The sequence below is a fragment of the Crocuta crocuta genome, unplaced genomic scaffold (assembly GCF_008692635.1).
Source record: "Crocuta crocuta isolate KB4526 unplaced genomic scaffold, BGI_CrCroc_1.0 scaffold282, whole genome shotgun sequence".
NCBI classification, from domain to species: domain Eukaryota; kingdom Metazoa; phylum Chordata; class Mammalia; order Carnivora; family Hyaenidae; genus Crocuta; species Crocuta crocuta.
In genome coordinates this window covers 5,673,405-5,686,267 of record NW_027529174.1, presented here as the reverse complement: position 1 = coordinate 5,686,267, position 12,863 = coordinate 5,673,405, and positions in this window count along the sequence as shown.

The following is a 12,863-nucleotide window of genomic DNA, read 5'->3' as shown; positions in this document are numbered from 1 at the left end:
CCGTCTTTAGATTTAGACCACACTAAATGGCTGGGGCTTCATAAGTCAAATATAAACTGTTCATGAATTCATAAATTGATTTGTCCTTTACTGACAGAAGTAAGGCTGTAGCCCGTTACATTTTAGAACTTTTGAATTCAGTTTAATATTATTTATTTGGATATGTGCTGTAAAATGTTTCTTTTTGAGAGAGAGAGAGAGAGAGAAACAAGCAGGGGAGGGACAGAGAGAGAGGGAAACAGTATCCAAAGCAGGCTCCAGGCTCTGAGGTGTCAGCCCGGAGCCCAATGGGGGGCTCGAACCCACGAACCCTGAGATCATGATCTGAGCCGAAGTCGGACGCTTAACTGACTGAGCCGCCCAGGCGCCCCGAGTGTGTGCTTTAGACAACACACTGAGATTCTTCCTGCAAGCACGCATACCTCACTTTATAATATGGACAAGAGTCCAGTATGCATATTTCCTACCTCGCTAGCTTCTCATTCCTACCCCCTTGTCTGCACCTCTTCCTTCCCAAATACGGAGTTGATTTTTCTGGACAGCATACGTTTGTACTTCTGGTGTAGGAAGCACGCCTTTGTGAGTCTTTTGCTCTGGATTCTAGGCTCTCCGGACTGTGCTGGTGCTGTCCCACCCCATCCTCCCTCACACTGCACACGCCACCCTCCTGCGCTGGCTTGCAACTTTGCACATCGGAGGCATTCCGTTGAATTGTAGGATAAATACAAGACTGTTTCTGCGCATGAGTCAAAGTAGTGCTTNGCGGAGTGGGGGTGGGGGGGACTGCTGTGGGGCAAGGAGGGAAGGGTCTAGAAGGTTTTATAGGACAGTGACACAGCCCGGGTGCTGCATGCAAACTATGCCTGTCCCGGCTATATGTTCACTGGAAAATGACTAAAGGGCAGTTTGGACCTTCCCTTGTGGGTCAGGATTCACCTTTTTTTTTAAAGAGAAATATTTCATATTTCATCTAGTGGTAATCTTGTTCCTAGACAGGGAGGTAGGTGCACATTAGCATTTCCTAATGTTCTGAATTGTGCTCACACATTGCAGTTCGCGACGTTATGTACTCGAAGCCAAAATCTCCGCAGGCTTCCGTCTTTAGATTTAGACCACACTAAATGGCTGGGGCTTCATAAGTCAAATATAAACTGTTCATGAATTCATAAATTGATTTGTCCTTTACTGACAGAAGTAAGGCTGTAGCCCGTTACATTTTAGAACTTTTGAATTCAGTTTAATATTATTTATTTGGATATGTGCTGTAAAATGTTTCTTTTTGAGAGAGAGAGAGAGAGAGAAACAAGCAGGGGAGGGACAGAGAGAGAGGGAAACAGTATCCAAAGCAGGCTCCAGGCTCTGAGGTGTCAGCCCGGAGCCCAATGGGGGGCTCGAACCCACGAACCCTGAGATCATGATCTGAGCCGAAGTCGGACGCTTAACTGACTGAGCCGCCCAGGCGCCCCGAGTGTGTGCTTTAGACAACACACTGAGATTCTTCCTGCAAGCACGCATACCTCACTTTATAATATGGACAAGAGTCCAGTATGCATATTTCCTACCTCGCTAGCTTCTCATTCCTACCCCCTTGTCTGCACCTCTTCCTTCCCAAATACGGAGTTGATTTTTCTGGACAGCATACGTTTGTACTTCTGGTGTAGGAAGCACGCCTTTGTGAGTCTTTTGCTCTGGATTCTAGGCTCTCCGGACTGTGCTGGTGCTGTCCCACCCCATCCTCCCTCACACTGCACACGCCACCCTCCTGCGCTGGCTTGCAACTTTGCACATCGGAGGCATTCCGTTGAATTGTAGGATAAATACAAGACTGTTTCTGCGCATGAGTCAAAGTAGTGCTTATGGTATTTTAAGTGTGCCGCGGAGCTAACTGGAAGCGATTCATACCAGACTGCTAAGTCAGCCCAAGTCAAAGCTGATGCATTTTGAAGCCTGAGGTGGGGGAGTAGGTGGAGAATGTGTGTGCGCAGTGTGACCACGAGTATTAGCACCTCCTAAATGGAAGGATCCCGGGAAGGCTCTCCGTTTTGAGACGGCAAAGCTTTTACATAATCCACTCTCCCTGTTAACAAGTGCTCGGCTTCTGCGCGAGGGAACACTTTTGCAATGATTTGCTTTTGTCACAGTTTGTTTCTCTTTTTCCTTGGTAACTGCAGGCAGGACTTGATGTTCTTGGGTTTTCCCCCCCCCCCCCCCCAATTTGGGTGTGAGTGAATTTCCATTTTTACTGCTTTGTAAATCATTGCCCAGGCTTTGAAGGAGGCACTGTGGTAGGCTTGGGTGGCATGTGCTTAATGCCTAATGCAGAACATACCAGACCTCTAATCACTCCTTTGCTGCGGCAAATGCTCTCAGCAATATTTGCTTTACTCCACGCTGGCTGCAACCGCAGACCCTATCTTGCAAGGGAAAATTTTCCATTCATTTTGGTGGAACGTTAAAATGGGGTTGCCAGGTAAACTATAGGTCGCCCCGTTGGATCTGAATTGCAGACAAATAATATTTTAGTGTAAGTAGGTCCCCAGTATCGCATGGGAGATACTTAAATATTTAAAAAGTATTTGTTGTTTACCTGAAAGGGAAACTCAACTGGGCGCTCTGTATTTCTATTTCTTAAGTCTGGCAGCCCTGATTAAAATCACGGTGGCGGCCGGCACTGCCCCTCAGTAAATAGGGAGAAGCGGGACCGCGCATTTCTCGTCTGCTCAAGGTCTTCTGCTGCGCTCAGTCTTTCCATGCAAGGGGTGCGAGGCCCTCAGCACGCAGCCGCGATGTGGCGCTGGAAGGAGGCAGGGAGGCTGGTCTCGGAGCAGATGGGCCTCCGCCAGCTGGGTCAGGGCTGCCGTAGCAGGAACAGCTCCAGCATTACTTAAATTTAAAAAAATAAATAAATAAAAGGATGGGGGTCAATTGTAGGCAGTTTTAGCAGTTAGCGCCGTTACTGTAGAGGTCCCTGCGGCCCCGCCCATGCAGGGAAAAGGCATTGTGCGGTGGTGGATGCGGAGAGGGAGAGCTGCAGGGCACCCCACCCCCCCTCCATGCAGAGGGAGTGATGGAGAGCGAGGATGTGGAAGGACCTTGGAAGTTGGTGTGTGGAGCCCAGATGGCAAGCAGGTGAAGTTTAGGCAGGAAGGGTGGAAAGCACAGGGCTACACCCAGCTGGGGGACCACCCCCGTCCCAGTGAGTGGAGCACTGAGGACACAGGCAGGCGTTTGCCACAGCAGGCGATGGTTTTCTTGGGAGGGAGTGTCTGCAAGTTGCTGTGCCATCCTGGAGAGAACGTTTTCTTTCCATACCCAGCAGGAGCAGCAGCCCCAAGGTGAGGACTGTCCGCATGGATGCAGGATGTCCAAAGTGAGTTCTGATGGGACACGCGAACTCGCTAAGTGACCTTGGGTACCTAAGTTTACTTCTCTGCTCTTTAATCTCCTCGTCCACAGAATGAGGCTGGAGTACCGGCTGAGCTCTTAACAGCTCTGATCTCATTATTCACCTGGAAACTGCTTCAAACTGGAACAATGCTTCCCCAGAGGCAGTTCAGTTACCCGTGTCATCTGTAAGAAAGAATAGACTGACAAATGGGGGGGGGGGGCGGAGAGGAAGTGATTTTTATTTCCTGCATAATTATCAGCATTATTTCTCATCATCCACCTGAATCAGCAGTTCCACCTCCTTGCTGAAGGGTGTGGGATATCACTCAGGGAATGTGATCAGCATAAATAAACTGTTGCTAAGGCAAAACAAAACTGTATTTATAGTGATTTTGGTCTTTGCAAGGTGTCCAGAGAGTCTGGAAACATAGATAATACCATTTTCTTTTTTTTCAGGTTGAAGATATTTATAACAGCAGAGGCCTTCTGGGTAGAGCATAAATATATTCATTTATGTTTCTGGAGTATACACACCACACACACACACACACACACATTCATGATGCATATACATTCAAGACAGATAAAGCAAATATGGCAAAATTTTAATTAGTGAATATAAAAATAGTCGATAAAGGTGTATGTAACTCTAGGTTTTTCACAGCTGTATTCAGGTAGCTCCTCTTTAAACAAAGCATTGCACGTTAATGGAAAAATGAGCTTTCAAATCAATGAGATATAAGAAATGGCTGTAATATTTGCACTAGTTATTAAAGATATTAAGTACAGAGAAAGACTTAACTTTATATGCGTGCAAAGAATTGATAGGAAATATCTAGTATTAATAAAACATGGCCTTTTCCAAAAATAGACAGTGAGGGATGATTTTTCATTTTTGTTCCTTTTGGAACTTGACATTTGATTTGAAAAGCATTTCTAATTTCTGCACCAGATCCCGGGTAGAAATTACGGGAAGCCGTAGGCTCATGCTTTCCAGCACAATTAGTTAAAGCTGTGCTAATTCTAACTCATCAGCTACACCTAACCCCTTTTCATTAAAACCGGAGCGTCAGCTCTGTTTTTCTTTTGATGAAATAATTCACCAAATAAAAATTATATGAAATCGGACTTTACCTTAAGTTCCATTCAATATTTGATCCGAGGGGTGGGAGTTATGTATCAAATACGATACTTAATGAGCCAATGGTCCAGATGCTACAGGACACAGGTTGCTTCAGGACTGACATCTGGTGAAATGGAAGGGCATTGGAGGCAGGTTCTTTTTTCTCTAAAGGAGTGGATCCTTATGCAGCCCCACCAGGTCTGAGTAGAACCCCAGCGAGCTTCAATGCCATCGCCAGCCCTTCTGGGTAGAGCATAGAGCACTGTCAGAGACGGGAAGGAAGGGGTCGTTGTGATAGTCCAGAGTCTCCAAGCTGTACCCTGTGCACCTCCCAGAGAACATCCTGTTGCCTTTGACTACCTGCAGGAAAAGCCAGAGGGCCCTCTCTTTTTATGGGGTCAGTGGTGGTGTCTTGATCCACATCAAGGAAGGCCAGCTTTAAGGGCCTGGACTGTGCTGGTACGATAGCCTACAAATCCCATAAAAATTTATGGCAAAAAAGTGAGACCGGCGCTTACATTTCAAGCACAATATCAGGGCCTGAATTTAAACTACTATTTAGCAATAAAGTTTCATCAGCTGGGTTTGGATGTTTGTTTGTTTGTTTGTTTGTTTGTTTTTGGTCTTAATACAAAGGAGGGAGGACAGTCTGATGACTCAAAAAAGCATGGCATTTTGGGGAAGGGGTAAGCTTCCAAACGAGCTGATCCACGGACTTCTTCCTAGACACAGCTGTGTCAGAAAAATAACGCGGTTCAAAGCAGAATGAGACATGGCACCTGAGAGGCTCAGTAGATTAAGCTCCGACTCCTGATTTCTGCTCAGGTCATGATCTCAGGGTGGTGAGATGGAGCCCTGAGTGGGTTCAGCAACGAGCTGAGCATGAAGCCTGCTTGCGGTTCTCTCTGCCCCTCCCCCACTTGGGCACACATGCCCCCCCCCCCCACACCAATTCAAAGGGATGTATGTATCTGGATGTTTAGGGCAGCAGTAGCTGCAATAGCCAAATTACGGAAACAGCCCAAGTGACCATCTACTGGTGAATGGATAAACAAGATGCGGTCTATATTATTTCAGTTGAAGTTATAAATAATTCTGTGGCTCAGCAAATTATGAAAGAAAATCAGTTAAAGTTTGGAATTCCAGTAGGTATGTCATAGAGCAAATCTAAAAGGAAACATGAGTATTAATGTGAACTCTTGTACACAAAGGAGATCACTTCCAGCTCCGCCCCTGTATAGCCCGCCTGCAGTTACCCTAACGCTACACTTGTTACTGTCTTGGGGCCTTGGACTCGCTAAACAATAGAAATTGACTAAAGGCCAAATGGGAGTTCCAGGTAAAGCCTTTACAGGGGGTTGTGCTCCAGCACAAGGGAGCCGGCACAGAAAGTTAAGGGACCTCCAAGGCGGGGAAAGTTTTCAAAGGGGCGGAGGCGGGAAAGGAATGACCGCTGAGACCTTTGGGGCAGGGAGAGATACAGGAAGTCAAGTGCGCAGGCGCAGCTCCCAGGACGTGCAGCATGTTAAATCTCCACCTCTGGGCATCGTTTTTTCTTATTACAACGAGGCAGAATGCAGGTGAAAGGTCAGTGCTGGGGTCCATCTTGGCGCAGACTGGTTTGGTTAGGTCTTCAGTCTGGTAGTGGAGTCCCTCCTTTAGGTAAGCATCCTGCTTCCGCATTTCTTTAAGAAAGGCTACTCAAGGGGCATAGGGTTTCCGCTATCCAGGAATGCTAGATTTTGTGGTTAGGGTTGAAGAGACCGACACCAGTCCCTGCTGTGCCCCACACTCAGTAGAAATAATCTATTCTGCATTCCCATGCCTAAGTTTTACACGCCAGTACAATGTATTCCTCTACGTTCAGATAACAATGTGCAGACAAACCACTCTAAAACGCAGTGGCATAAAACAGCATTTTACTATTAACTCTCACAGTTCCGGAGGGTGATGAGTTCAGCTGAGTTGTTAGTGCTGTGGATCTAATAGGGTTTCAATCAGCAGGTGCCCGTTGCTGAAGTCATTGGCTTTATTTATAATGTCTGGCATTTAGGCTAGGAGGTCTGGACATTTGGGAGCTGGTTGGGCATCTAGCTCTCCATGTGGCCTTTCCACATGACTAGCTTGGACTTTCTTATGCTGCGATGGTCTTAGGGTAACTGGACTTCCTCTGAGGTAGCTGGCTTCATCCAGAGCAAGCTTCCAAAACCCCAGAGGCAGAAGCTGTAAAACTCTTAGGACAGTCTCAGAAATCTTGCAGTGCACTTCCACGGTCTCTATCAGTTAAAGCAGTCACAAATCAGCTCTGGTTTGAGGAGGGGGAACAATAGCCTCCACCCCTCCACGTGCCCTGCCTGTGCATGGAGGGAAGAATTGATGGTTTCACGACGTATGTTTATACAATGTGAAGTAGTTCACATGCGATTAAAAATGACGTCAGCCTAACCTAGAACTCAAGTTCGATCATACTGGATTTTTTTCTGTGCAAGGGGAGCCAGCAGAGCAAGAGTAGAATTAAAACCTTTATCAGGAAGGAAAAAAAAATCCCACAAACTCAGCTGCTATACTGGAAGCAGGATTTCTTTGGTCGTGTTTTATGAAAACTAAAAACGAGTATGTGTACCAGGCTCTCCAGGGATGCCCGGATTGGTGCACTTTGGTCTTTTTTTGTTTGTTTGTTTAACTTTTTTTTAATGGTTTTTATTTTATTTTTGAGAGAGAGAGAGAGAGAGACAGAGTATGAGCAGAGGAGGAGCAGAGAGAAAGAGGGAGACAGAATTGGAAGCAGGCTCCAGGCTCCAAGCTGTCGGCACAGAGCCTGACGTGGGGCTCAAAGTCATGAACCACCAGATTATGACCTGAGCTGAAGTCAGATGCTTAACTCACTGAGCCACCCAGGCTCCCTGGTGCATCCTGGTCTTGAGCCCCTCTTGGCTGCTGTGCCCGGGAAGCTCCTGGCTCAGATTTCATTCAGTCTGCATTGTCCCAGCATCCCCAGCTCTGAACTGTGGCCAGCATTTCCACTCAAGAGGCCATGTGCATTCTTCACGTCTACCGTTGCTAGCCTCTAGCTACGCCTACCTGCCTGCCTGGGACATCCAAGGTGACTGTCAAGGTACCAATGCCTGTTTTCCTTAGCCCTCTGGTTACAAGGCTGCCTAACTTTTGAGTGGTCCTCCCGGTTCGATTTGTGCCAAAGTCCTATGGCTTTTAATGTGTGACTTTACAGAGTGTGAGGTTTTTCATATGCACAAATTTCATATTATAGCAGAAAAGCCTCAACTATTCATTCTCTGCTGAGAGAAAGCAGGAATCTTTGGAGAGAACCTGATGCCATTCTTGGGGTAATGTTCTAGCCAGGTGGGAAACATTTATTGCCAGGAAGCAATCATGCTTTAGAAATTCTGGAGAAAGACACAGAAACCAGGTTAAAGGTGGATCCAGTGGCTGGCTTACCACACATTGAGACCGACATAAAAACAAAAAATTGTGGTTAATGAAATATGTTGAGTCATGGGGCATCTGGGTGGCTTAGTCGGTTAAGTGTCTGACTTTTTTTTTTAATTTATTTATCAGAGAGAGAGAAAGAGAGAAGAGAGGATGGGTAGAAGAGAGAATTGCAAGCAGGTTCTGTGCTGTCAGTGCGGAGCCTGATGTGGGGCATGAACCCACGAACTGTGAAATCATGACCTGGGCTGAAACCAAGAGTTGGACGCTTAACTGACTGAGCCACCCAGGTGCCTCCTGGCTCTTGATTTAGGCTCAGGTCATCATCTCCAGTTGGTGAGACTGAGCCCCAAGCCCACATTATCAGTGTGGAGCCTGCTTGGGATTCTCTCCCTCTTTCTCTGCCTCTCCCCTGCTCATTCTCTCCCTCTCTTTTTCAAGAATAAATAAATAAAAATTTTTAAAAAGGCAATTCATTTATGGCACTGGTTGCCCTTCAAGAAGAATAAGATATTTCCCCCCAGTTTTATTGAGCTTTAATTGATGTATAACACCATGTAAGTTTAAGGTCCATAGCATAATGACTTGATTTAAGAAGACTAAGATTTTAATGTTTCATATTTTAGGTTTACAGTCATTGGTCCAAGATTTATGCAATAGGTTTAGAAGCATGTAAAGATAGATTATCCAGGGGATTTTTTAAATGTTTCTTAGATGAAAATATGCTTTATTATGGAATTGTTAGGCTGATAAAAATTTGAGCTACTCTGCTAGAAAAAATGCAAAAAGATTTATGTTAATGAAAAGTAAGACAAGTTGTAAAGGCCATTTATGTAATCATAGAACTAGCGACATAATAAAAATAAGTGAAACTAAAACAGAGGGAAAATAGAAGTAAGAAGATCTATGGGGGGGGGGAGGGTGCCTGGCTGGCTCATTTGGCGGAGCATGTGACTCTTGATCTCAAGGTTGTGAGTTCAAGGTGTAGAGATTGCTTAAAAGTAAAATCTTAAAAAAAAAGAAAAAGAAAAAAGAAGATCTATGGAACTTAGGTGATTTCCACTTTGAGGCAGTTTGTGGCAGACCCCAAAGATGAGCCATTTTGGAAATCCAGAAGTCACAGGCCTCACATCTCACATCAAGTAATGTCAGCCACACTTGCAGCAGGCACGTGGAGAGGGACTTTAAAAATTTGTTTTTATAAGCACTGGCTGAGAAATACATCTACCTACGTAGAATGCCTGTGATGTTTCTGTCCCATTATCAGAAGCCTTTTTTTGGGGGGGGGGAGCATGAAGAAAAACAAAAATAGTCAAAATTGTCGATAACCTTGCTCTATGCTGCTGGAATAGAAAGTAAATTTTCACTCCGTAAAATAAACGCCCACCGTGAGATGATTTTCAGCTTCATAGAATTCAGTCAGAACCAAATTTCACCTAACAATTGGAAAGGAAGTTGGCCCACAGATCTCTAGAAAATCTCAGGCACACCATGTGAAGCCTTGTTTCTTCCACATTACCCTGCAGTGCAGTGGGGGCCCCAGGAGGAAGGAAGTGGTCCCCTCTATTTGGGTGGAAGGGGGTGAGGGAGACTCACAGGGGATGTGATCCTTAAAGTGTATGTTAGAAGAAGAGTAGATGTTTGCCAGGCGGATGCGGCAGGGCTTGTGGAAAGCTTATAGATACAGCCTGGAAAGTGGGAGCAGTGTGGGCTAAGGTGTGGTGGGGTGACATGGCCCGGTGTCCCTTTAGAGGTCAGCAATGAGGGAGGGCACAACAAAATAAACACTGGATGGGAAACTGCCTGGAAAGCAGGGCCAGATCATGGATATCCTTGTATATTGCACTCAAGAGTTTGTTTTCATTCATTTATTTAATACATTGCTGTATTGAAAACTGAAATGACAAGGCCCTGGGGAGACCAGACACATTCTGTTATTGTTGTCTTCATGGAGGTTATAATATAAAAGGGGCAGACAGACTTTAAATCAATAATCACAAAAGTATCTTATTTAATTTTACTTGTGATAGGCTCTGGTCTGTGATAGACAATGCTTCTCTGTGGGGCTGTAGAGAAACAGAAAAGCCTATGGATGGATTTGAATCAGGGGAGCCACAGGATCATATTTGCATTTTAGAGACCACCCTCTGGCCGTACTGTGGGAAATAACAGCATATAGGAGTGGAGGTAAAGAAACCTGTTGGTGTGCTGTTATCTTAGATCTGGTGGGAAGGCCAAGGTGAGAGCAAAAGCTTACACTGTGGACAGAGAGGAGGGGATAGATTTGGTAGATATTTAGGGGCTAGGATGGGCTGTTCCTGATGACCAACGAATTAGACGTGGGAAGTGAGGAGGAAGTCAAAAGAACGACTCCTGGGTTTCTGGATGAAGCAACTGAGTAGATGGCAAAACAGAGCACAGACACGGTGGGTGGAGAGGATTAGGTGGAGCTAATGAGCTTCATTTTGTTCACACTTGGTTGGAAGTGGATATATGGAAATATCCAAACGGCAGCTGGATGTGAGTGTGAAGTTCCAGAAAGATTTCAAAGCTGGAGTCACAGGAACAAAAAGTATCAGTAGTTAAGATGGTGGTGGAATTGACAGTTCACACACGGAAAGTGGAATGAGTGAGCAGACAAGAGTTTCCAGGACCACACCCTGGGCAACATGGGTAATTCACGGGTGAGCATAGAAAGAAGTAGAAAGGAGCCCGAGGAAGAATGACTAGAGAGGTAGAAGAATCAGAGGAAAATGTGTACTAGATAGTCTCCATTTGCCCCTCCAAATCTACTCTCTTCCCTTCTTCGTCCTGCTTTGTGGCTTGGAAGGCTGACCTCTGTGGACCGCAATTGCCGGCTGTCTTGCTCCCTGGCCTGCAGAGGTCAGCTGCTGGGAGGCACGGACAGGAGGAGGGAGGCCAGAGGAGAGGGAAGCTGGCTGATTTTTCCTGCTACCTTGTACATTGTCAGTGGGTGTGCTCCTCAACCAAAGTCCACACTCCTGTTGTGCACGCGCGGCTGCAGTCCTTTGGCCTCTGCAGGCTTCTGGGTGGGAAAGGCGTCCCCTGTTGCTAGTCCGTAGGTCCTTCACCTTCCTTTGCCAGTGGCTCTTAATCCCGTCTAGATCTTTTCGAATGGTTCCTTCATTAGACTCTCTCCAGCCTCCATGTTTCTCGCCATCTGTGTCCTGCTGAGATCCTCGCCTTTGCGGAGAGCTAGCACAGAGCCACAGGACGAGTTCCAAGGTGGTGGTGGTGGGGGCTGGTCTACAGTGTCAAGTGCTGCAGAGACCTTGTTTGAGGAAGACTGCGGAGTCCCTGGTATGTAGCAGCTGGAGGGCCTCTACCGGCACAGGTCAAGGGCGTGGTGAGCTGAAGCCTGATTGCAGTGCACAGAGGAATCAATAGAAACCCATTGAAAACTCCTCTGAGGAATCTAGCTATGAAAAGAGAAGAAGGTGGTATTTTGAGGGAGACATAGGGCAGTGTTTTCTTCCTTTTACTTTAAGGTTGAAGGGACTTGGACATACTCCTTGGGGAAGGAGCCATTAGATAGGGCAAGTTTGGAAGTGAAAGAATGGGAAACACGAATGGGTCCATGCCCAGGACTGTAGCAAGAGCTAACTGGAGGAATTAACCTTGACCACAGAATGACTTCTTCGACTGGGGCCAAGGAGTGAGTGTGAATATGGATAGTAAATGGGTACTGCTATGTGGTAAGGAATGAGGAAGTTTCTTCTTGACAGCCTAAATGTTCTCAGTGAAAGTTCAAGGACAGGGAAATCTCAATTGTGAACACCAGGGGAGAAACTGATCTGGAACTGATGAAGACCTCAGAAGTTTGCTAAGATAAATGAATAAATGATTGGTTTAAATGATGTCAACCAGAATGGAGGATGAAGTGATAAGGTCATGAGATAAAGTTGGAAAGTTAGGAGGTGTCTAGATTATGGAATTTGGTGTTTGTATAGGCAGGGGGGAGCATCAGAAGTTTTTCGTTTTTGTTTTGGTATCTCTACATCTATTGTGGGGCTGAACTCACAGCCCTGAGATCAAGAGTCACATCCTCTATTGACTGAGCCAAAAATCAAAGATTTTTGAATAATGGAGAGAGAAGAGAACGTAAGACTTTTGGGATTTGAGTGGGGGCAAGGAGAAGTACTAATGGTCACAAAAAGGCCTTAAAATAATCTAGGTGATAGCTAGGGATATGTGCCTAATTTGGGAGTTGAAAGTAGAGATTACAAACTTAGAGTCACTACAGAGCTAGATCTTGTAAGACTAGCGGTGATGCCAAAAGGTAGATTAAGGGCTGGTTAGTTCCTTTCCCCAAACTCAATCACCTCCCATCCTAATCCATCCTAAGTATACACTCTCAGTAAAAACAGGGTGCTTTCTATGCAAATACTGGTTTGGTGTAAACTACGTCGCCCTTTCCAGACTGTCACACTTAAACGTCTCTTTGTATTGACATACAGGAACTTCCACTGCACAGAGCTTAGAGGCTACTCAGATCTGGGAAATAAAAGATGGAAAGTCCGAGATAAGTCAGAAATGTTCACTGGCTTTACTGGGTGGATGTCACGATACTGCTGACCAAGAAAGAGAATGTGGGAGATCATGTTTGTGAAGGAGACTGATGGATTTTAGGTCCCAGGACGGTCTATGTGGATTTGAGCAGCTGGGGTTGGAATGTGGGTCCGAGGCATGGGAGATAGGGCTGGGCCTTTTCGCGCGGATGAGGGCACCATCTGTATAGATTTGGTTGTGAAACAGTGGGGTGCAAGGAGAGTGGTGTGTAAGAAAAACTGGGAAGAGATCCTTGAGGAATGCCCTTTGAGAGGGCAGGCAGAGGTGGGGGAGAAGTGTCAGGAAGGAAAAGGGGAAAATACCAGAGAAGTGGACG